The sequence below is a fragment of the Prunus avium genome, chromosome 7 (genome assembly GCF_965620075.1).
Source record: "Prunus avium chromosome 7, drPruAviu1.hap1.1, whole genome shotgun sequence".
NCBI classification, from domain to species: domain Eukaryota; kingdom Viridiplantae; phylum Streptophyta; class Magnoliopsida; order Rosales; family Rosaceae; genus Prunus; species Prunus avium.
Window position 1 is genome coordinate 22,176,193 of NC_142290.1, and position 22,612 is coordinate 22,198,804.

The 22,612-nt window shown below is 38.7% G+C and overlaps 1 non-coding gene across 1 annotated transcript; it reads right to left on the reverse strand.

Moving 5' to 3' along the window:
• Nucleotides 1-11,323: 11,323 nt before the first annotated feature.
• Nucleotides 11,324-11,430, reverse strand: LOC148293137 (small nucleolar RNA R71). Its single transcript, XR_015825906.1, has one exon. It is a non-coding gene; the product is annotated as a small nucleolar RNA R71 (small nucleolar RNA).
• Between the last annotated feature and the right edge of the window lie 11,182 nt (nucleotides 11,431-22,612).

A 22,612-nucleotide genomic window follows, 5' to 3' on the forward strand; every position in this document is an offset into this window, starting at 1 on the left:
ATTGAATGATGCTCTTGTAATTTATGAAATTACTTATGCCCTAAACGACACTAGTGTATGACATTAATTTTGTAATAAATTGTAATGTGTTTTCTTCACTTTCATTATGCAGGTTTTGGCCACAAAACAATCAGTACAAAAAATACTGGTTCAGGATTATAAAACGATGGTCCTGATAAAAATGTGAAAAACAGACGTCTGTTTTAATAAAATTGTCATTAAAAAACAACATTTTGGAGCATTCAACGATGGCAATGTATTTACCGACGTCTATAAGAAACGTAAAAATAAAGAACCACGACGGTATTGTGAAACAGTTATTAACAATATCACGTCGGAGAAGCCTAAAGAGCTGACATGTAAGTACAAATAACACGACTCCAATCCCATAATACCGACGTCTAAAAACGAGATATCTAACCTAAACGTTACAAAAGACGACGTCTTAGATCATGAACTCGTCCGTAACAACTCAAAAATCGTCGTCTTAAATTTTACCACGTCGCTTGTTATCTCATAAACGAAGTGGAAAAAGAACAATTCACGATGTTATTTGAAATCCAGAGGTAAATTTGTTGACGTAAAGAGATATTTGGACGTCGTTCTTTTACAAAAACAACGTTATATGGGAATATCCGCGTCTTTTTTTTATAATTATGTCATGAAAAGTATTTTCCACGGCGATTGGCTGACAAACTTTGCCGCCTCAAATAGATTAGACGACTGTCCTTTTGGTAAAGACGACGTATAAATGTCGAAACACGGCTGTCTTTTATATGATGACGACGTTGTCCATCAAACACAACGTTGTCAGTAGAAATAAATGTGTCGTAAGTAATGACCCTAACATATTTTCCACGTCGTTTATTTTCAGATCATGTCGTGAATATGAATTTATACGGCGATCGACTGACAATTTGTGCCGTCTAAAATATATTAGACAACGATCATGTTTTTAAAGATGACGTATAAATTCTGAAACACGGTTTTCTTTTTTTTGTGGACGACGTTGTTCATTAAATACAACGTTGTCTTTAGAAATACATGTGTCGTAAGTAATGACCCCAATCGCTATTTCCATGTCAATATTAATGGAAAAAACGAAGTTGAAAATTTATTTCACGACGGTTATATAAATAGTGGTGACGTAGTATGGATTACTAACGTCGTCTTTTATTTATTTAAAGACGTCATAATTATATTTTACGTTTCTTCTTTGATCATGTGATGTGAAAGGTATATGTAACGGTTGTGAGTTTTAGTTTTCGTCGTGGTATGCATCTCTTGCGGCCATGTTCTGTTAAAATATGTCATGTGTTGCCTTGTAAACAACATTTGTTTGTTAAAATTGGTCGTCTATTCTTATCCTTGACAATTTTTTTGGCTCATTTTTCAATACACAGACGTCGGTTGTTATTTGTTAATGACATTGTTTGTTATAACAACGACGGGGATTTACCGTCGTGGTTTTCTTTTGGAAAATATGTCGGTCGATTTCACGACGGTTTGAAAACCGGATACACGACGGTGAATTCCCGTCGTCTTTTGCCTTTTTTGTAGTAGTTTTCTGCTATTTATGCTTTCAAAGTTGAGAAATTTATAATAAAACTCATTTCTTGCATTGATTGTATATATAAACGCTAAAAGCTATAAATTGAAGAAAAAAATTACCAAAAAGGAACAAATGATGTGTGAAATATCATTATTATCCTTGCATTATGATTTTTAGAAGAAAAAATAAACTCTTATGGTAGTGTTTTAATTTTTAAGTTTTTCAAGGTTTGTATGGTATATTTGGTCCATTTGAGAAGTCAAAATGAGTTTTTTTCCTAAGGTTCGAGCATTATAGAGCATTTCTATATTTTGGGCCCTACTTATGGGCTTGCATGTGAAAAGCCCTTCAAAATTCCAGAATTACAAATTTGAATGGAATTGCGAAGGTAGTTTATTATGAGGTGTTCACAATATGGACCTAGATTAGAAAACCATTCAGATTACAATATAAAAGAGATCTTATTTAAATCCTAAAATCTAAATGGTTCCCTTTTTTATACAAGCGATATTAATGAGAGAATATAGAATAATACTGTACTACCATGTCAGCTGGTGGTACTTCAATTCAAAATATAATTTTTTTTACGGCTGGATTTAATACTTTTGTTTTAACTTTAGAATAAGATTTTTTTTATTTTAAAAAAGAAAGAACCCAAAGAAGCCGCCGGAAACCACCTCCCACCACAACCCAATCCCCATCCTCGCACTTCTTCCACCAAACCCAATAGTCCACGGATTAAGGGCTCGTTTGGGAGTGCTTTTGAAGCAGCAAAAAGCACTTCTAAATGGGCAAAAGCGCTTCTGTCTTTTAAAAATGGTGTTTGGCAAAAAATGCAAAAGCACTTTGGGTGAGATCCAAAAGCACTTGGAGTGGTTTTGGAAGAAGCACTTGAGAGGTGCTTCTTCTTAAAAGCGCTGTAGGACAAAAACAAGGGAAGCACTTGGCTCCCTTTAATGAAACTTTTAAAATGCCAAAAATACTCATATTTAATTTTTTTAAATGCCAAAATACCCTCCCTTTCTTTCTTTTTCTCTTAATGATGACCAAAGCAAAGTCATTTCCTTTCTTCTTGTATTGTTCTTATTTACGAGCTTCCCAACGGTGTTATTCAAAATTTTGAGGTGGTTCTTGCCAATTCCTTTTTAATTTCATATATTACGCCCACATGTCCACTAAACTTTTACACATCAAAGTATGCAGGGGACAATTTGGTTGTTGGAACTTGGATTTCCTTTCTTGCTGTTGCTGCAAACCTCATCTTTCCTCAAACTTTTTCTAGGTTTTTTTTTTATATCCTCTTGAGCCTCACTTATGTCTACAGATTGTGTTGTTATTTTAGATTTTCTATGAATTTATTTTGGGAATTTCATACTTTTTTAAGTCATGTTTTTATTTTGGGATCCTATGAATTTTTATTTCCTGTGTTTATTATAATATTTTGGGATTCTTTAAAAAAATTTTAAGTACTTTTAAAAGCGCTTTTACTGTGTTAGCCAAACACTCAACAAAATATCAAAAACGCTTTTATGTAGTGTAAAAGCACTTTTAAATGTGACATCCAAACGACAAACTGCTTCTTTGTAAAAGCGCTTATGTCATAAGCGCTACTGGCATAAGCGCTACTAGCATAAGCGCTTCGGGAAGAAGCATTCCCAAACGAGCCCTAAGAAAATTAAAATTAAAAAAGCAAGCTCATTTAGGGACTCAACAGGTTTTTGTAGTGTGCTGGTTATTTCTTTTTGGGTTTGTTGATAATCATTTGTACAGAAACCACAAAGGGAATAATCAGTTTTTGTTATTTCCAGTGATTTCTTTATGTGGTTATTGTTTTAGATTAACCAGGTGGCCAACCAAAACCCTTGGGCGACTGGGTTGGGTGGTTGGTAGTGCAAGGTAGGAAGATTTGGGTTGTCGTGGGAGATGGTTTCCGGCGTCTTTGGTTTTTTGGTTTTTTAAATATTATTCTAGATGGCAAAAGTCCAGTTGTAAAACAAAACACTATAATTTTTTTAAAATGACACATGACATATTTTGAATGGAAGTACTTCTAGCTAACGTGATAGTACAATACCATTCTATAAGTTCTCGATATTAAGAGAGGGAGAAATTTACTCTGAGAAACTCGGATATGAGAGTAAATGTTCTTAATCACTTTAGGAGCCCCTCGCTAAATGGCTCTTTGATTAAATAATCAATAGTCGACCTTTTCTTATTTCTATTATACAATTTTGAATTTAAAAAAACAGCATACAAAACTAAAAGGCCATCTGACGAATAAATTAATTAATTAATTAAAATGCTTAATGACTTGGTGAGCCAAGTCTCCCCTTAGCAAGGAAAACACCCTTCTCTCTTGTCATACATTAATGGAATGATATTCTTCGCATTCAGAATGTTGCACTCCATTCTACAAGTTCTTTCTACCTGCAAACCGAACAAATTAAGAAAAAACATCAAACAAAATGCAGTCTCCAATAGTAACAACAATTAACATGCCAAACAGTTTTTCTTATTGTAGTTATTCCAGTTGTTGCTTGTTTGTTTTACGCTTTACTATAAGGGTGGTACTTTAACTATAACCCGAGTTACATTTTGGTCCATCAATTCAAGTGTAGGTTTTATACTCCTTATATTTGGACTTGTGCTTCACTATTAGTCATTTCCATCAACTTCATTAATATTTTTCTGTTAAATATAGGACAAAGTAATGAGAAATTTCACTATACAAATAAAATATAGATAAAAACCAGAATGAAGTGCACTAAATAAATGAGTACATATGTTGGAGTGAAACGAAGTGACTAATAACTGCACGGAGATTTGCCTACTTATAGAACTCATCAGAGAGGGTGTGACTCCAGGCTCAGGGGTTGACAATAAGGGGGCCTGGCTCATGTACTCCTTGAGCTCGCTGAAAGCTTTGTCACACTCTGGGGTCCAAGTGATGTTACGCTTAGTGCCCTTGAGGGCTTTGAAGAATGGGGCACAGCGATCAGTGGCCTTGGAGATAAACCTAGATGTCCTTGACCGTCTTCGCTATCGTCATATCCAAGATGGCCTGAATCTTTTCTGGGTTAGCCCCAATACCCCGCTGGCTGATCATGAAGCCGAGGAATTTGTCTGAAGCTGTTCGCACCACTTTGCAAAACCCAAGGGAGGTGTCGTATAGCAGTGTAGCTCGGAAGTCCGAGTGTCGTTTCCACAGAGAGCGGTGTAAAGAAAATAACAGAGATGAAAAAGAACAATTGTGATTGAGAGGTAGATTTATGCAAGATTTGATTTAAAGAAAAATTAATTGATTACAACACTAAGGCATTGGGGTTCCACTTTTAACATAAGCATGCAACTCTTAATAATTTGATCCACAAAATATTTTCCAATGTAGTTGTTCAAAATAATTAAAGCTCTTTTTAATTTCCTTTAGAAGTATTCTAAGCATAACTTGTACCATTAACAACAAACTATCAAAAAATAATCTTCATCAAAATTCTATTAATCTTTAGTCTTCTCTTTTAAAAGAATGAAAGTTTTTACTACACAATGGGAAAAACATGATTGAACCCATGAAATAGATTATCAAACATTCATCAATTAATTAAAAAGAAAACTACAAATTCTATTTGAACAAAAACTACAAATTCACATTAAAGCTTAAGTTTGGATCAAACTAATAAAAATTACATACTCATATTAAAACCTTTCTCCCTAGCCTTAGCTAGGGAATTAGTTCCCCATAAAATACATAAAACTTAAACAGAAATTTAGAACTATAAAGATGGAGGAAGGAGAGAAAGCTCAAGAGTTGTGGAGCTTGGGTGTGGTTTGAAGGCTTGTAGAGCTTCCTATTTATAGCCTTAAATCTCAACAACAACAGTCACTAGGAAAATATTAAAATCTGAAATTCTTATCCCTTTCAATGCAAAACCGTAGCCCATCTCTTCATTGTTTCTTCTTTTGGCATGGGTGTGGCACTTCATGCATTCTTTTCAATTCTTTTCTTCTTGGTTGCTCCATCCATTGCTACTTTTCCTTTCTTTTATGCCTTGGTGTGGCACTTCAACACTTTATTATGCACTTCCATACTTTCCTTCTTCTCTTTGTCGGGTGGTACATCATTGTGCATGCATTTTATATTTCTTATTTTAGCATGGGGGTCTGCCTCTTTCTTTTGCTGCCAACCCATGTGCTGCTAGTCTTTGTTACTGGCTAATAAAGTTCTTTGCTGCTGCACATGTGTTGCTAGAAAAACGAATTCTTCTGAACCAGGCTTGGTGTAGGAAGGCCTGAGGTTTCAATATGTATCCAATGGGGCTCAAATTTGGATATGTTATAATAGACACCCATTGGAACAACTTTCATGAAGAATGCATTCCCATCTGAGCAGTAAAAACGTGTATTTTGGGGCTTGCAAGCTGACTGTCGAAAATGGACTGGAGTTTGGGCTTCATTTCTTTTCTCTCCTTGGGCTGCTGCACAAGAAATAGCTACCTAATAGAAAAATCAACTGAATTAGCCTTTATTTCAATGAAGTGCAAATGGATTTGTAAAATGCAATGTAACATTCTAATTGGTTCAAAATTCATTGAAACAAAGTACTAACAAATATAGATTAGGGATAGAAATTGTAATAATTATGTGTTTATCAGAAGCCACGCCAAAGGCGCACTTCGTGGGGTTGAGTCTCATTCTGTACTGCTTCAGGATGGCGAACATAGTGGAGAGGTTAGGAATGTGCTGGTTAGCGGTACGACTCTTGACTAGCATATCATCGACATAAACCTCCATAGTGTTGCCGATTAGTGGGGCAAAGATGCTGTTCACAAGGCGCTAGCATTTTTGAGGCCGAAGGGCATTACCTTGTAACAATAGAGGCCACGATCTGTAATGAAGGAGGTGTGGGCTTGGTCATCAGGGTGCATGAAGATCTGGTTGTACCCAGAATAGGCATCCATGAAGCTAAGAAGGGCATGGCCTGCTGTGGTGTCCACGAGTTGGTCGATTCTGGGAAGAGGGAAGCTATCCTTCTGACAGGCCCGGTTAAGGTTGGTGTAGTCCACACACATGCGCTAGCCTTTCTTTGGTTTGCGGACCATTACTACATTGGCCAGCCAGGTGGGATAGTTTACCTCCCTGATGAATCCAATGCTGCCTAGCTTGTCCACCTCCGCCTTCATAGCTTCGTACCTCAATGGGTCGTAGGCACGACGCTTCTGCCGAACAGGTCGGATGGCAGGATTAATGCTGAGCCGATGAGAAATGACATCAGGTGATATGCCAGGCATGTCATTGTAGGACCAGGCAAACACCTCGGAGTTAAGGCGAAGGAAAGCTACGAGGTCAGAGCGAAGCTCCTGTGAGAGGGAGGTGCCGATCCGGGACGTCGTCGTGGAGGCTAACCAGCTCAAGGTCTTCCACAGGTTCGGCCTGTTGGGTACCGGATTTCTCCCTAGGGTCCTCAGGTCGTTCAGTGCCGACTGGAGAAGGGGCTAGGGCCTTGGTTACCGTAAGGGCTTAACCCTTGGGTTGGCGGCTGGTGGATTTGACTGCCGAAGCATAGCAACTTCGGGCACTCAGTTGGTCGTCGCGCACCGTGCCTGTGCCATGGGAGGTAGGGAACTTCAGTATTAGCATATGTGTGGAGACGAATACCTTCATTTGTGCCAAGGATGGGCGGCCGAGGATGACAGTGTAGGCTGTGGGACAATCCACGATAAGGAAGGGAGTGGTGGTGGTTGCTCGCTAGGGTGCTAAACCAATAGATATAGGGAGATGGATGCTGCCAATGGGCTGAACTACATCGCCAAAGAAGCTCACAAGGGGTGTGATGCTTCAGTCAAGCAAGTGAGCGGGGACCTGGAGTTCGTTGCAGGCATCAGCAAACATCACACTGACCGAGCTGCCAGTGTCCACCAGGATACGTCCAATGCCGAAGTTAGAGATGTCTGCCCAGATAATGAGTGGGTCATCGTGGGGGAGAATAACACCACGTTCTTCCTCTTCGCAGAAGGTAATGAGGGCCCAGCCTGTCCTTTGCATCTTCAGCAGGCATCCTTGCTCGGTGCTGAAGACCTGGTGAGCATAGGAAGAGCGAATATAATGTTTGATGGAGTTGTTGGAGGATCCAGCTAATATAGGACCACCACTGATGGTGGAGATCATGTTGATCTGCCGTTGGTGAGGGTTAGGTGGGGGTGGGAGATTGTGCACATATTTATCCAGCTTCCCCTCACGGATGAGTCCCTTAATGATGTTGCGCAAGGTCATACAAGATTCAGTGTCATGGCCACTGAATTGATGAAAGCGACAGAAGACACCTGTATTTGGCATAGGCTTGCTGGTCGGTCGTCTTGGGGGGGGCTTGGGTATCATTGGTGCCTCGTGCACCAGGACATTCTCATAGGTGGTGTTGAGGGTGGTGAAGACCTCGAACCTAGGCTTGGGTGTAAAGGGGAGTGGAGCCCGATCACCTGTCCTTGGGGGGTTGCCTCCGCTGGACTGGTGATGGATGCCATGTCTGCCACGCTTCCCATTGCTAAAGGTGTGCTGGTAGCTATCCTTCCTCTTGGGGTGCTGGGTACCCTAGTTGTCTTGGGTGGGAGCAGAATACGGAGGTGGGGCTGGGTCGTGCCGAGGTAGCCGGGCCACGCTTGGAATTAAAGTACTCAGCCTTTGCATGGACAACGGCCTGCTTCATTAGTTCGGCGTAGGTGTTCCATTGGTTGTTGTGGACCAGGTAACGGAAGTTGGACTCGCGAAGGCCACTCTTGAAAGCACCGAAAGCAGCCCGATCCTCGATATCTGGGCAACGAGAGTACTCATGGCTGAAGTGGGCTGCATACTCCCGAAGGGGTTCATCCTCACCCTGCCGAAGCATGTATAAGTCGTCCGCGGAGTACAAGCGATCAGTCTGGATCATGAAATGGTCGAGGAAGGTTTGCTTCAAGCTATCAAAGGAGTTGATAGTCCTAGGGTTTAACTGATAGAACCAATTTAGAGCAGCGCCACTGAGGGTAGAAGGGAAAAGAAGACACATTCCTTCATCACTGAGGCCCTTGCATCCAAGGGCAGACTGGAAGGAGTGGATATGGGTGAGGGGATACTTGTTAAGCTCATAATTTCATACATATACATGCCCAATTTACTTACTTCTTTTGCTTAGTTCCTATAATTCTAAGTTATTTCCCTCCCTTTGTGTGTTTTGTAGGCCAATAGAGCAAGAGAGCATAATTCATGCAATTCAAGCATGTTAAGGCCTAATTTGGATGAATGGAAGAAGAGCTTAAAAGACAAACTCATTTTGGCTACAGCCCCCTGCCAGTCCAGTTCCGTAGGTCATATTGCAAGCTTTGTTTCAGCAACCTACACAGCTCGGATGAGGCAGCATTCTTCATGAAAGTTGTTCCAATGGGTGTGTACTATAACATATCCAAAAGTCAGCCCCATTGGATAAATATGGAGTCTGTTACCTAGCAAACACAGAGCCATGCTCAGGATGGATTTTATCAGCGCGCAAAATGAGTTAGCAATTTGTTTTGGCCTTAACTTCCTCCTCCGACCTTGGATTGGCCCAAATGACATATGGCTGGAAAGAAGACATTCTGAACTTCAATTTCGAGTGCTTAAAGTCCTAATTTGATTAAGAGAAGCCCAAGTTGTAAGCCCTTGAAGTTGCTGGTTATGCTGACCTCAGCATGTGCTGGTTGGATGCTTGGTCATGGTGAGCTAGGTATGAGCTATCATTTCTGGTTGGAAGCTTGGTCATGGTGACATGAAGATGAGCTAGGGCTGCTGGTGGGATCTATTGGTGAAGTGCATCAACCAATTCAGATTTTATAATGCAAGTGTTGTATGCATTAGCCATATTGAATTCAGATTTGTCACTCCCCTCTCCCTATAAATACCACATCCATTCCACATTCAAGACACAACAAATCCTGAGATTCACAACCCCCACAATTCACTCCAACCATCCTCAAACACTCTCAAAATCCCAAACACTCCAACAATCACCAAAACAACTCCAGCAAACCTCTCTTCCATTTCCCTACGAATTTCATCTTCCTTAGCCATCACCACTCACTCAAACTCATCCCAAATCACCTCCATATCCTTCATACATCTTTCTAGAAGTGGGGAAGCTCTTGGAGAAGCATTAGAAGTGGAGAAGCACTTGGAGAAGCCTTGGACACCACAAGAACTTCAGAAAAAGGGTTTTTCTACTCTTATTGTATTCATTATGTTTTCTCATTTCTGTTCAAGTCTCTTTTCCATTATGAGTAGCTAAATCCATAACTAGGGCTTCGATGTAACCTAACATGAATATTCTGGGTTTATAAGTTTGGAGTTTCAAGTTTGATTCATGATTCATGTTCTTATTCATTATGCTTATAAGTTAACATGCTTGTTTGAATGATTGATCACCATTAGAACTTGTTTGTTAACTATCTTGGTTTGAATTAAGAGTATACACCATGCTTTAATTCGAATTGAACTATGAATAGGAAGAGTATGTATGGACATTCGACAACAGGGATTAGATACATACTTGGTTGTTTAAAATGTTCTTCTATGCTTAATGGGTTCCTAATGCTTAATTTTAGGTTAGACAACAAATGATCAAATTAGGGAATTAGGAACACAAGGTTAGGACCAAACACCATGGCCTAATCATACTGTAGCTAGAATCAATCTTTGAATCTGAATTAGACTTGTTACTTGAATCTTTATAACCCAGAATTGAATTGTTATGGTGATTCGAATGCCCTAGTCTCAAAATCTGTTTTCCAACTCTTAAAACCACTCTTTGTTACATTTGTTTACTTGTTTTTGTTTGCAATTTCATTTTGCTTCTTTTGTTCAACAATCACAACCACTCTTGTTTTAAATTCTGTTTTAGACATAACCTCCTACTTTCTTGAATTTGGTAATCTAAGTACATAACTAGTTTTAACTTCTCAGTCTTCGTGGGTACGACCTCGTACTTGTCTTGCTATACTACTAATTGCCCCGTACAATTGCGAGTTAACATAATATTAACAACAAATTTTGGCGCCGTTGCCGGGGACTGAACGAAAGTTCTTCCCTGGTTATGTGCCCAAGGTTACCCTATTCTTTTTAGTGTTTCTAATTAATCTAATTTTCTGTTTCAGGTAGTTTATGTCTAAAAATCCATTACTTGAACAAGTGAGGTCTTCGTTCCAACGTTCTAGATCTTTGAACGCAGGACCATCATTGCAACCCAGACGAGTGACCTCTGAAATTCAGAATCGTCTAGAAAGGGAGTTGTCAACTGCAAAAGAGCAAGCTCTTGCTACATTTACAAGTCTTGCTCTCCACACTGAACTTCCCGGTTCTTCACTTTCAAATTCGGAAGCAAGTTCAGACCAAGAAGAAGAAGAAATGATGGCTGCCATTGAGTTCATGGGAGAACTTGATATCCCAACAATTCCAGCATCTCCTTCAAGCATTTTGCTGCCCACTGTAGCTCGAAATTATGAGCTTAAATCTTCTCATCTTAATATGCTGCCTTCCTTTTATGGTTTACCTAATGAAGATCCATTGACTCATATAAAGGATATTTTTAATGTTGTGAGTTCTTTTCCCTTGACAGGTGTGACAGAAGATCAACTTCGAATGAGAGTGTTTCCATACACTTTAAAGGATAAGGCGAAGTATTGGTTGAATTCTTTGAAGCCTGGTTCACTCACTACATGGTCTGCCATTCAAAAGAAGTTCCTGGAAAAATACTTCTCCACGCAAAAGACCGACATGCTTAGGGACAAGATCTTGTTATTTGCACAGCAAGATGATGAATCGTTTTGTGAAGCATGGGAGAAATTCAATGGGTTGCTCAACCAATGTCCTCATCATGGGATTCCATTGAAGCTTCAAATGCGTATGTTTTATAAAGGACTAACCCCTTCTAGTCATAATATAGTCACCAATTTTGCAGGTGGTTCTTTTAAAACCAAAACTCCAGAAGAAACGTACGAACTCTTTGAGGAGATAGCAATGGAGACCCAACATACGGATACAAGAGGTAAACGTGTTATTAGTGGTTCTAATGATGCTTCTAGTGTGCAGATTTCAAAACTGGAACAAAAGCTAGATGCTCTTCTTGCATTAAACTCAAGAAGCCCTCCGAAGGAAGTGTGTAGCATTTGTGAATCTCATGACCATGCTACCACAGCTTGTCCACTTGGGGCTGGATATCCAGAATTTGTGCAAGAGCAAGCTAAGTTGATAAATTCCTACAACCAAGGTCCAAGAAATGATCCATACTCTCAAAGTTATAATCCAGGTTGGAGGAATCATCCAAACTTTTCATGGAGAAATACCCAGAATCAAGCAAATCCCCCTTCATTCCAAAGGCCACAACAATCATCATCATCATTGGAAGATATAGTGAAGCAGATGGCAATCAACCAATCCAATTTTCAGCAAACTACACAAGCTGCCATCTCCAAATTGGAAGTCCAATTAGGCCAAATAGCTGCTGAAATAACTCAAAGAGTGCCTGGGAAATGGCCAAGCCAAACTGAGATCAATCCAAAGAACCCAGAAGCCAAGGCCATTCATGTGCTCAGATCAGGTAAGATCATTGATAATAAAGATGATTCTAATCTTTCAAATGATGTTGTGATTGTAGAAAATGAAGAGGAGGAGACCATGGCCACGGAAGGAGAACAACTCAAAACTTCTCAATCTGCTCCTAAGGCCAAATCAGATTCTCAGAAATCCGATCAATTCCAATTGCATAAAAGGGATGACAAATTTGTGCCACCACATCTTCAAGAAGATAGATACGTGCCACCCACTCCATATGTTCCACAGATTCCATTTCCAGGCCGTCTTAAGAAAGCAAAGCAAGATAAGGCTTTTAAAGAGATTTATGATATTTTGAGTAAAGTTAATATCAATTTGCCTTTGCTTGATCTTATTGAACAGATTCCTGCATATGGAAAATTCATCAAGGACTTGAAAACTCACAAGCTCAATTTCGCTCCAAATGAAGGAGTAAAGCTCGACCAGAATGTAAGTGCTGTATTGCAAGTGGAAGCCATAGCCACCAAAACCAATGATTATAAGGTGGTGCTGAAGTTCTTGAAGGATAATATTTTCACAAGGTTTGGTACTCCAAGGGCTGTCATTAGTGATGGAGGCAGCCACTTCTGTAACAAGCCATTCGAAGCACTCATGAAGAAGTACAACATCACCCATCGAGTCTCTACACCATATCATCCGCAAACTTCTGGTCAAGTGGAAATAAGCAATAGAGAAATTAAGCACATCCTGGAGAAGGTGGTGAACAATACAAGGAAAGATTGGGCAGCCAAGCTCAATGATGCATTATGGGCTTATAGGACAGCATATAAGACTCCCATTGGAATGAGCCCGTATCGTCTTGTGTTTGGGAAAGCTTGTCACCTGCCAATGGAGCTTGAACACAATGCTTTTTGGGCCATCAAGAAGTTAAATTTTGATCTAGACAAGGCAGGCCATGCAAGAAAGTTTCAGCTGAATGAATTGGAAGAAATTAGACATGAGTCTTATGAGAATGCAAAGCTTTACAAAGAACGAACCAAGAGTTACCATGACAGAAACATTCAACGGAAAGAGTTCTCCAAAGGTATGTCAGTTCTTTTGTTTAACTCACGTTTGCGTCTCTTTCCAGGAAAATTGAAGTCTAGATGGCAAGGCCCATTCACCGTGGTCAATGTTTCTCCCTATGGAGCTGTGGAGATTCAAAACCCTAAAGATGGCTCGACTTTCAAAGTAAATGGACAACGTTTAAAGCCATTCTATGAGGGAGTTTCAGCTGGCATCCAAACTGGCCATGTGGTAGATCAACTTCCCTTCGTACCATCAACTTAGCTGATTGCACAATGTCTTGCCAAGACAGTAACTAAGGCGCTTCTTGGGAGGCAACCCATGTGTTCAAGAAGAAGGTGCTTGGTAGCAATCGACCTAATCGCATCAAGGGGGAGCATTTCAATCCTTTCTCTTTACTTGTTATTATTTTAAATTTCTGTTTTTTTTTTTATATAAAAATTTAAAAAAAATTTAAAAATTTAAAAATTTAAAAAGATTTTTCATATGAGCTAACTTATGGTAACTCCAGTGAGCACTTCCGTCAATACAGTGTCTAGGAGTTCTTTAGGCGACACCTTCGGTGTCTAAGAAGTTTGGGTTTTAAGCGGGACCATTGTGACCCCTCCAACCTTCCCGGATCCCCTGGCTGTGTTTTCTGAGGCCCTTAACTGGTCATCCATGAGTTGCTTATATATTCATTTTTTTTATTTTTTATTTTTCCTAAACCTTCTTCTAAACTTTTCCCTTTATCATTTGTTTGTTCTCAATCATCTTTTGTATGCTTTCACATTGAGGACAATGTTCAATTCAGGTCTGGGGGGAAGGTTTTCAATTTCAATTTTCTTATCCATTTGTGTTTTCAATTTTCGTTCTCTTGTCACAATTTTTTTTTTTTTTTTTTTTTTTTTTTATATTTATTTTTTATTTTTTATTTTTTTTAAAGAATGTCATACAATCAATGCTATGGAGCTGCTATTTGAGGTTTTCATATCAGAATTTTGCACTTCACAAAGCTTTTGCTCTTAGAATTCTGGTGGCTAAAGTACCACGCTCAAATTCTTGAAGGAAAATAGTGGAGACTACCCTAGTGAGCTATATCGAGCCTAATTGCTTTCTTGAGAGGGTTTAAAGTGTTCTATTTCTCATCCATACTTATTTTCTTCAATTCACTCTAATTGATCTCATTATTCCATTTTGATTGAATACTAAGGATGATTCTCTTTTGCAGATATCATGTGCTTGCTCTCATTCATGAATGAACTCATTGAAGTGATGCTAGGCTATGTGTGCATAACCATTCTATGTGCTTTCTTTTCACCCTACCTATATGTGTGTTCCATCAACCCTCTTGAAGCCAAACACTTAAAGCCTTTTCTTCTATCACCCTCATCATTTCCCTACCTTTGTATCTCAATCTGAGATACTTGACCTATTGTAGCCATACCCTATAGCTTAGAAATATACCAAGGTGTGCCAAGATAAAGTTTGAAGCAAGGAAGTTGCAGCCATGTACCTAAATAAAGATGATGTGAATCTGTGCAATGAAGTTAATGAAGATGCAGATCAAATCAACGAAGATGAAAGTGTTTCGATTTGATCTAAGTGTGAAAAATAAAGTCTATGCCAGGAGATACCATGAAGTTTGCTGCCATTCCAATCTAAATCAATGATGCCTTGCAGATTAATGAAGCATGCAACCTTGGTATGTTCTTAAGTTATTTGTTTTTCCTTCCAATTCTTCCATTTCCCCTAAACCTTAGCCTTTCATTACAACATTGTGAAAGACCTAGCTGATCTTTGAGGATGTATTCATGGGTGCTGGTAAGTATGTGTGTATCTCTATTCTTAGTATTTAATTCCTTTCATGAGATCTAACCAAATTTGTGCTTCTATTTCATACACTCACTTATGCTTTCTTGAGAGAATTAAAACATAGGTTCTGAGTGATTGAGTGTTATCTGTGAGAATTAGAGTCGAAGCATGTTCTCTATTCAAGGTTTGAGTGTGCTTGCTTTGAAACTGTGTGCCTTTGAGCTATAGCTTCCACTTGTACACACTGATTGATGACCTATCTTGGCAACTCTATGGTGTTGGAGGTATGACTAAAACTTTCTTTCATTTTCATTAGTTGATTTCAAAGTTGTTTTTCTAACCATTTTGTTTTGTAGAGTTAGAAAAACGTTTGTGGGTATCGTATCTGTTAAACCCTCAGGAGACACAACTCCTCCTACTAGGGATGCCTAGAGGTTTAAAGGCTTGTTGCATACGCTCAATGCAATCGAGTTACCTACGAAAATGGTCTAGTTAACTTCTTGTTTTGTTTTTATCTTTGTTTCTCTTTTGTTTTGCTCGAGGACTAGCAAAATCTAAGTTTGGGGGTGTGTTAAGCTCATAATTTCATACATATACATGCCCAATTTACTTACTTCTTTTGCTTAGTTCCTATAATTCTAAGTTATTTCCCTCCCTTTGTGTGTTTTGTAGGCCAATAGAGCAAGAGAGCATAATTCATGCAATTCAAGCATGTTAAGGCCTAATTTGGATGAATGGAAGAAGAGCTTAAAAGACAAACTCATTTTGGCTACAGCCCCCTGCCAGTCCAGTTCCGTAGGTCATATTGCAAGCTTTGTTTCAGCAACCTACACAGCTCGGATGAGGCAGCATTCTTCATGAAAGTTGTTCCAATGGGTGTGTACTATAACATATCCAAAAGTCAGCCCCATTGGATAAATATGGAGTCTGTTACCTAGCAAACACAGAGCCATGCTCAGGATGGATTTTATCAGCGCGCAAAATGAGTTAGCAATTTGTTTTGGCCTTAACTTCCTCCTCCGACCTTGGATTGGCCCAAATGACATATGGCTGGAAAGAAGACATTCTGAACTTCAATTTCGAGTGCTTAAAGTCCTAATTTGATTAAGAGAAGCCCAAGTTGTAAGCCCTTGAAGTTGCTGGTTATGCTGACCTCAGCATGTGCTGGTTGGATGCTTGGTCATGGTGAGCTAGGTATGAGCTATCATTTCTGGTTGGAAGCTTGGTCATGGTGACATGAAGATGAGCTAGGGCTGCTGGTGGGATCTATTGGTGAAGTGCATCAACCAATTCAGATTTTATAATGCAAGTGTTGTATGCATTAGCCATATTGAATTCAGATTTGTCACTCCCCTCTCCCTATAAATACCACATCCATTCCACATTCAAGACACAACAAATCCTGAGATTCACAACCCCCACAATTCACTCCAACCATCCTCAAACACTCTCAAAATCCCAAACACTCCAACAATCACCAAAACAACTCCAGCAAACCTCTCTTCCATTTCCCTACGAATTTCATCTTCCTTAGCCATCACCACTCACTCAAACTCATCCCAAATCACCTCCATATCCTTCATACATCTTTCTAGAAGTGGGGAAGCTCTTGGAGAAGCATTAGAAGTGGAGAAGCACTTGGAGAAGCCTTGGACACCACAAGAACTTCAGAAAAAGGGTTTTTCTACTCTTATTGTATTCATTATGTTTTCTCATTTCTGTTCAAGTCTCTTTTCCATTATGAGTAGCTAAATCCATAACTAGGGCTTCGATGTAACCTAACATGAATATTCTGGGTTTATAAGTTTGGAGTTTCAAGTTTGATTCATGATTCATGTTCTTATTCATTATGCTTATAAGTTAACATGCTTGTTTGAATGATTGATCACCATTAGAACTTGTTTGTTAACTATCTTGGTTTGAATTAAGAGTATACACCATGCTTTAATTCGAATTGAACTATGAATAGGAAGAGTATGTATGGACATTCGACAACAGGGATTAGATACATACTTGGTTGTTTAAAATGTTCTTCTATGCTTAATGGGTTCCTAATGCTTAATTTTAGGTTAGACAACAAATGATCAAATTAGGGAATTAGGAACACAAGGTTAGGACCAAACACCATGGCCTAATCATACTGTAGCTAGAATCAATCTTTGAATCTGAATTAGACTTGTTACTTGAATCTTTATAACCCAGAATTGAATTGTTATGGTGATTCGAATGCCCTAGTCTCAAAATCTGTTTTCCAACTCTTAAAACCACTCTTTGTTACATTTGTTTACTTGTTTTTGTTTGCAATTTCATTTTGCTTCTTTTGTTCAACAATCACAACCACTCTTGTTTTAAATTCTGTTTTAGACATAACCTCCTACTTTCTTGAATTTGGTAATCTAAGTACATAACTAGTTTTAACTTCTCAGTCTTCGTGGGTACGACCTCGTACTTGTCTTGCTATACTACTAATTGCCCCGTACAATTGCGAGTTAACATAATATTAACAACAATACTCCGTGCCAGTGTAGAAGGCAATACGAAGTGGCTGAATGTCCTTCTCCTGATGATAGTTGAGGATATGCTCAGTGAAGGGGCCAGGTCGTGGTTTTGCCCAGAGGGGCTGGTGTCTGCGATGCTGCTCGCTCTCCAGGCGTCGGACCTTCTCAAAGAGGAGGCGCATGGCCGGGTCAGCATGTGGAAAAGCGTTGGATGCTGAAGGTCTATAGGGTTGGGTAGGTGGGATCGGATAGTCTTCCCAGCCCTCGAAATCTTCGGAGCAATGGATTTCCCAGTCCTCAAGGTTGTAAGGTTCCCAATCATCTGAGTCCCCGACTTCCTCCGTGGTGGCTGCACGGGTGGGCTTCGACAAGGGCCCAAGTTGAGTTGCCTTTGGGTTGTGGAGGTCCACATTAATGTTGATTGGGTCTGGTCGACGCTCCAAGATACGGTGCCTACAGTCCCATAGACTTTAGCTGGGGCGTTGGGTTGGCCTTTTGGCTGGGGAACATGGAGAAATTTCGACTTGGTTACCTCTGGGTGGAGGTGACCCTTGCCTTTGTCAGGCCTATTTTGTATGGGAGTGCTATGACGGGAGGTCAGTGGATGGTTCAGCTGGGTGTGCCCAATGTCCTGAGTGTGGTCCTGTTGGGTGAAATGGTGGCCTTTGCCCTCCAGACTATGTTTCAGGGCTCGGCAATCGTGCTCCAGTTCCACATTCTTGGTGCGAAGGTGTTCGTAGTTCTCGAACATCTTCGCGACGCTGGCACGGAGGCGCTCCACCTCCGCTTAGAGATCTCCTCCTGCCGAAGGTTTCCTTCGGGAGGACTCCCCATGGGGGGGTATGGCGCTGGGTATCGATGCTTTCCTCACTCAGCATGCTAGAATGTGAGGTGAAGAAGAGGCGACGAGGCTTGATGGGAGAAGGAGCCAGCGGGGCAGGTAGAGGGAGTTGGGAGTCAAAGGTCGATTCCCACAGACGGCGCCAAACTGTTGATGCTCTTTTTGGGAGAGGGTCAACTTAGAGAGAAGGGGATTGTCTTCAACAGGGAAAATGGCTAGGACCTTCGGTAGGGAAAAGGGCTAGGACCTTCGGTAGGGAAAAGGGCTAGGGCCTTCGGTGGTTGGGTACCCTGCAGAAGACAAAGTAGGAGAAGCAGTCGTTAAGCTTCGGACACCGGTGTGGTGCCGGCCGAAGGCTCTTCGATGCTCAAGTCAGCTATAAGTGGTAACTTTGGCAGAGTAACAGTAAAAGTGAGAAATTAGTTACCCCTTTCATCTTGGGTACTGTTCCCGATTTATAGGGAGGTATAAATGGGAGGTTTGTGCAAAATTCCGATGTGGGACTTTGTGCTAATCGTTGTGGTGGTGACACGTGTCCTTGGAGATTAGGTTCGGCAGTCGGGAGCTTCGGCAGGTGTTGGTCGCCTTGGAAGGGTGTCTTCCTTCGGCAGGGAAGAATGCGTGTCTGCCTTTGTGCTAGTCGCTTTGGTGCTAGGTATGCTCGGTTGATTATGGTGTAACACATTCCTTCTCCTATGCTCGTGGATTTGATGAAAGGGCACATGGTAACCGCATGCCCTTTCTTCCTTCTCACTAAAATAAGCCATTTATAAAGCTTACTAACAATACATATATGGTGAAGGCAACCACTACATTCACTTAATATATTCTTGAAACTAAAGCTGTGAACATCACTCGTGGTTGTGGTAGACATATTTGTATAAATCCCAATTGATGTATTTTATACTCTTTCTTCTCTCTAACTAGTAAGCATTTGATTGGCGGCTAGTACTTGAAAATTGTGGGCTGCCATGACTGCGAAAATGAGGTTGTTTCCAAACAGGATGATTCCAGAATGTAGGGGACCATGGGGGCTTTCTTTTATCTGAAGAATCTTGTTGCTTGACAAATTAGAGACCTTCAATGTGCTGCATACTCGGATTCCCTCAGTATAATTGCAAAGAAGGTACCTCTCTTCTTCCTAGTGACAAGTTCTTGATGTAGATGGAGCTGACCTTACTAGAAAACACATAACGGCACGCCATGTGTATAATTTTGAGCGGTGAACTGTAGGCAGGGTCGTTTGTTACACAGGATTGACTTGGACTAAATTTAGTCTCATGTTTGTTTCATCTAATCCTAGTCTTAAATGAGATTGCTAATACCGAGCCCACCAAAAACACCTCCTTAGGAGGGGACTAATAAACCCATGTGGAAGGGAAGGATTAACTAGTCCTATGCTCACCAATGTTTAACATCCATATATTATATTGTAAGGGTTAATGACCTAAATGGTCCCCTAACTATTGCCCTATTATCATTTTGGTCCACCAACTAAAATTTTCAATTCAAACGTCCTTAAACTTTTTATTTTGTACCAAGATGGTCCATCCGTCAAAGTCTGTGTATTATTCCGTGAAATCGAGGGACAAAACTGTATTTTTAGGTGAGTATCCTCCTCTAAAAGGGTTATTGATCCTAATGGTCCCCCAACTATTGCTCTAGTATCATTTTGGTCCACCAACTAAAATTTTCATTTGAACCGTCCTTCAATTCTTTTTTTTTTGTATCAAGATGGTCCTATTGTTAAAGTCTGTCAATTTTATTGTTAAATTGAGGGGTAAAAATGTCTCTGTGAATTAAAATAGTAATATATAATTAAAAATTAAAGGAAACTAATATAAAACTTAAAAAAATTGAATCTCACCAGCCACATGGCTTTTTTTTTCGTGAGACTGACCTAACAATTAATAATAATAAATTCTCTATTGTATAAATTAATTAAAATCACATAAATATAAAAATAAAATAACAATTTTTTTAAAAGAGTAAACAATAATTAAAAATTAAAGGAAACTATTATAGGAACTTGTACCTAATTTTAAAATTGAAAAAATTGAATCTCACCACCAACATGGCTTTTTTTTTGCTGACATGGACTTAAAAAGTAATAATTTTTTTCTCTATTGTTTAAATTAATTAAAAAATTTAAAATCAGATCAATACAAAAATAAATAACAATAAAATTGACGGACTTTGACAGTAGTACCATCTTGATACAAATAAAAAAAAAGAGTTGAAGAACGATTCAAATGAAAATTTTAATTGGTGGAACCAAAATGATACTAGAGCAATAGCTGAGGGACCGGAGGTATTTTGGTTTTGAACGATAGAGCTTCTCAAAAAGTCGCATATACCCTTCAAAACTCAGTCACGTGGCAATCGCGTGATCAAAAGTAACGGAATTTCTAATGGATGGACCATCTTGGTACAAAATAAAAAGTTTAAGGACGTTTGAATTGAAAATTTTAGTTGGTGGACCAAAATGATAATGGGGCAATAGTTTGAGGACCATTTAGGTCATTAACCCTATATTATAATAATAATAACATTTATTATTATTATTATTATATACCCATATATTTTATAATATATACACACATATAGTATAATACAAATATATACACGTATATTATATATGTATATAATATATGTAATATATGTATAATATATGTATATGTGTGTATAATATATATATATATACATGTATATATATATTACATATATATATATATATATATATATATATATATATATATATATATATATATATATATAATATACATATGTATATACAAGGGCGGAACTACATGTAGACTAGAGTGGGCTTCAGCCTGGTGCAAGATTTAACAAAATACTAATTTGGTGCAAATTTTATAAGATATTTCCTACTCCCCACGAATATTAGTCCACCATTTGTTAAGCTAGTTGGCCCACAAAGTCACATACTTGCAATATATTTGTGGTTTGGAGGCCACGTGAGTGGGAACCATTGTTTCTTCTCTTTTCTTCTTCTTCCGATTTACAGGTTAGCATTTAGATCTACAAGTGCAACAAAGCTTTTGTGTTTATGCCTCTGTGTACATGTTTTGGATATGCTACTGCTATGAATTGTACTTTTGTTCGTGTTTCTGCTTCCCACAGTTTCAGTTTCTGATTCCCACTTGGTTCTTATTGTATCAATTAGCATACCCAAACAAAAAAAAAAAAATTGGTTCTCATTGTTTATATAGATCTTCTATACAAAAAATTAAAATTAAAATTTTAGCACACCTCTAGAAAAATTCCTGGTTCCGCCATTGTGTATATACAAATATATTATTATTATTATTATTATTATATACATATATACACATATACTATAATATACATATATATATACACACACACATATATTATATAATATATCACATATATAATAATAATAATAATAATTATTATTATTATTATTATTATTATTATTATTATTATTATTATATACCCATGTATATATTATATATTATAATATACATATATATTATGTATATTATAATATATATATATATATATATATATATATATATATATATATATATATATATATACTTTGAAAAATAAAAAACTCTAGTCTTAGTCCTAGTCCTAATCCAAGCATACACCAAACACTGGATAATTGTTATTCAATTTAGACCAAGCCAAGCCAAGCAAAGACAGTCCCTAAGCATAGTCCATGCCAAGACAGTCCTATGTAACAAACGACCTAATATACATATTATGATTTCGAGTAACTTTTCGTTTTACTCCTAGAACTATATCAACATTTGTCAACTCCAGACTACTTTCTTCAGCCACTTTGTCCCGTGAATTATACTAAATTGGTCAATCTACCCCTTCACTGTCATATTGCTAGCAATTCCACTCAAGATGTCGTAAAGTAATGTACTAACTTTTGAGGACCTCTTGATCATTTCAGGTCGTATTCTTTACAAAAAGTGCTCAAAAGTAAATCAAGTGTAGATGATGTGACTTTCCAAAATGACATTTAAGGCCACATTTTGTAAAGAATACGGCGATAAACGACCAAGGGACCATCAAAAGTGAGTCATGCGTTAAGTATGTGACTTTATTTTACGGCATTTTGAATGGAACCGCTAGTAATTTGACAATATGAGTGGATTGGTTTAGGGCAAAAACGATATATTACTCTATAAAACAGCCTGAACTGACTGCAAGGGGTCTGAGGAGATGAATTTCCATGATAATGGCCCTCCAATCCTAAGATAAAGAGGGAAATTGAATTCTCGTGTTCTTTGAAAATGCTGAAAACAACATAGT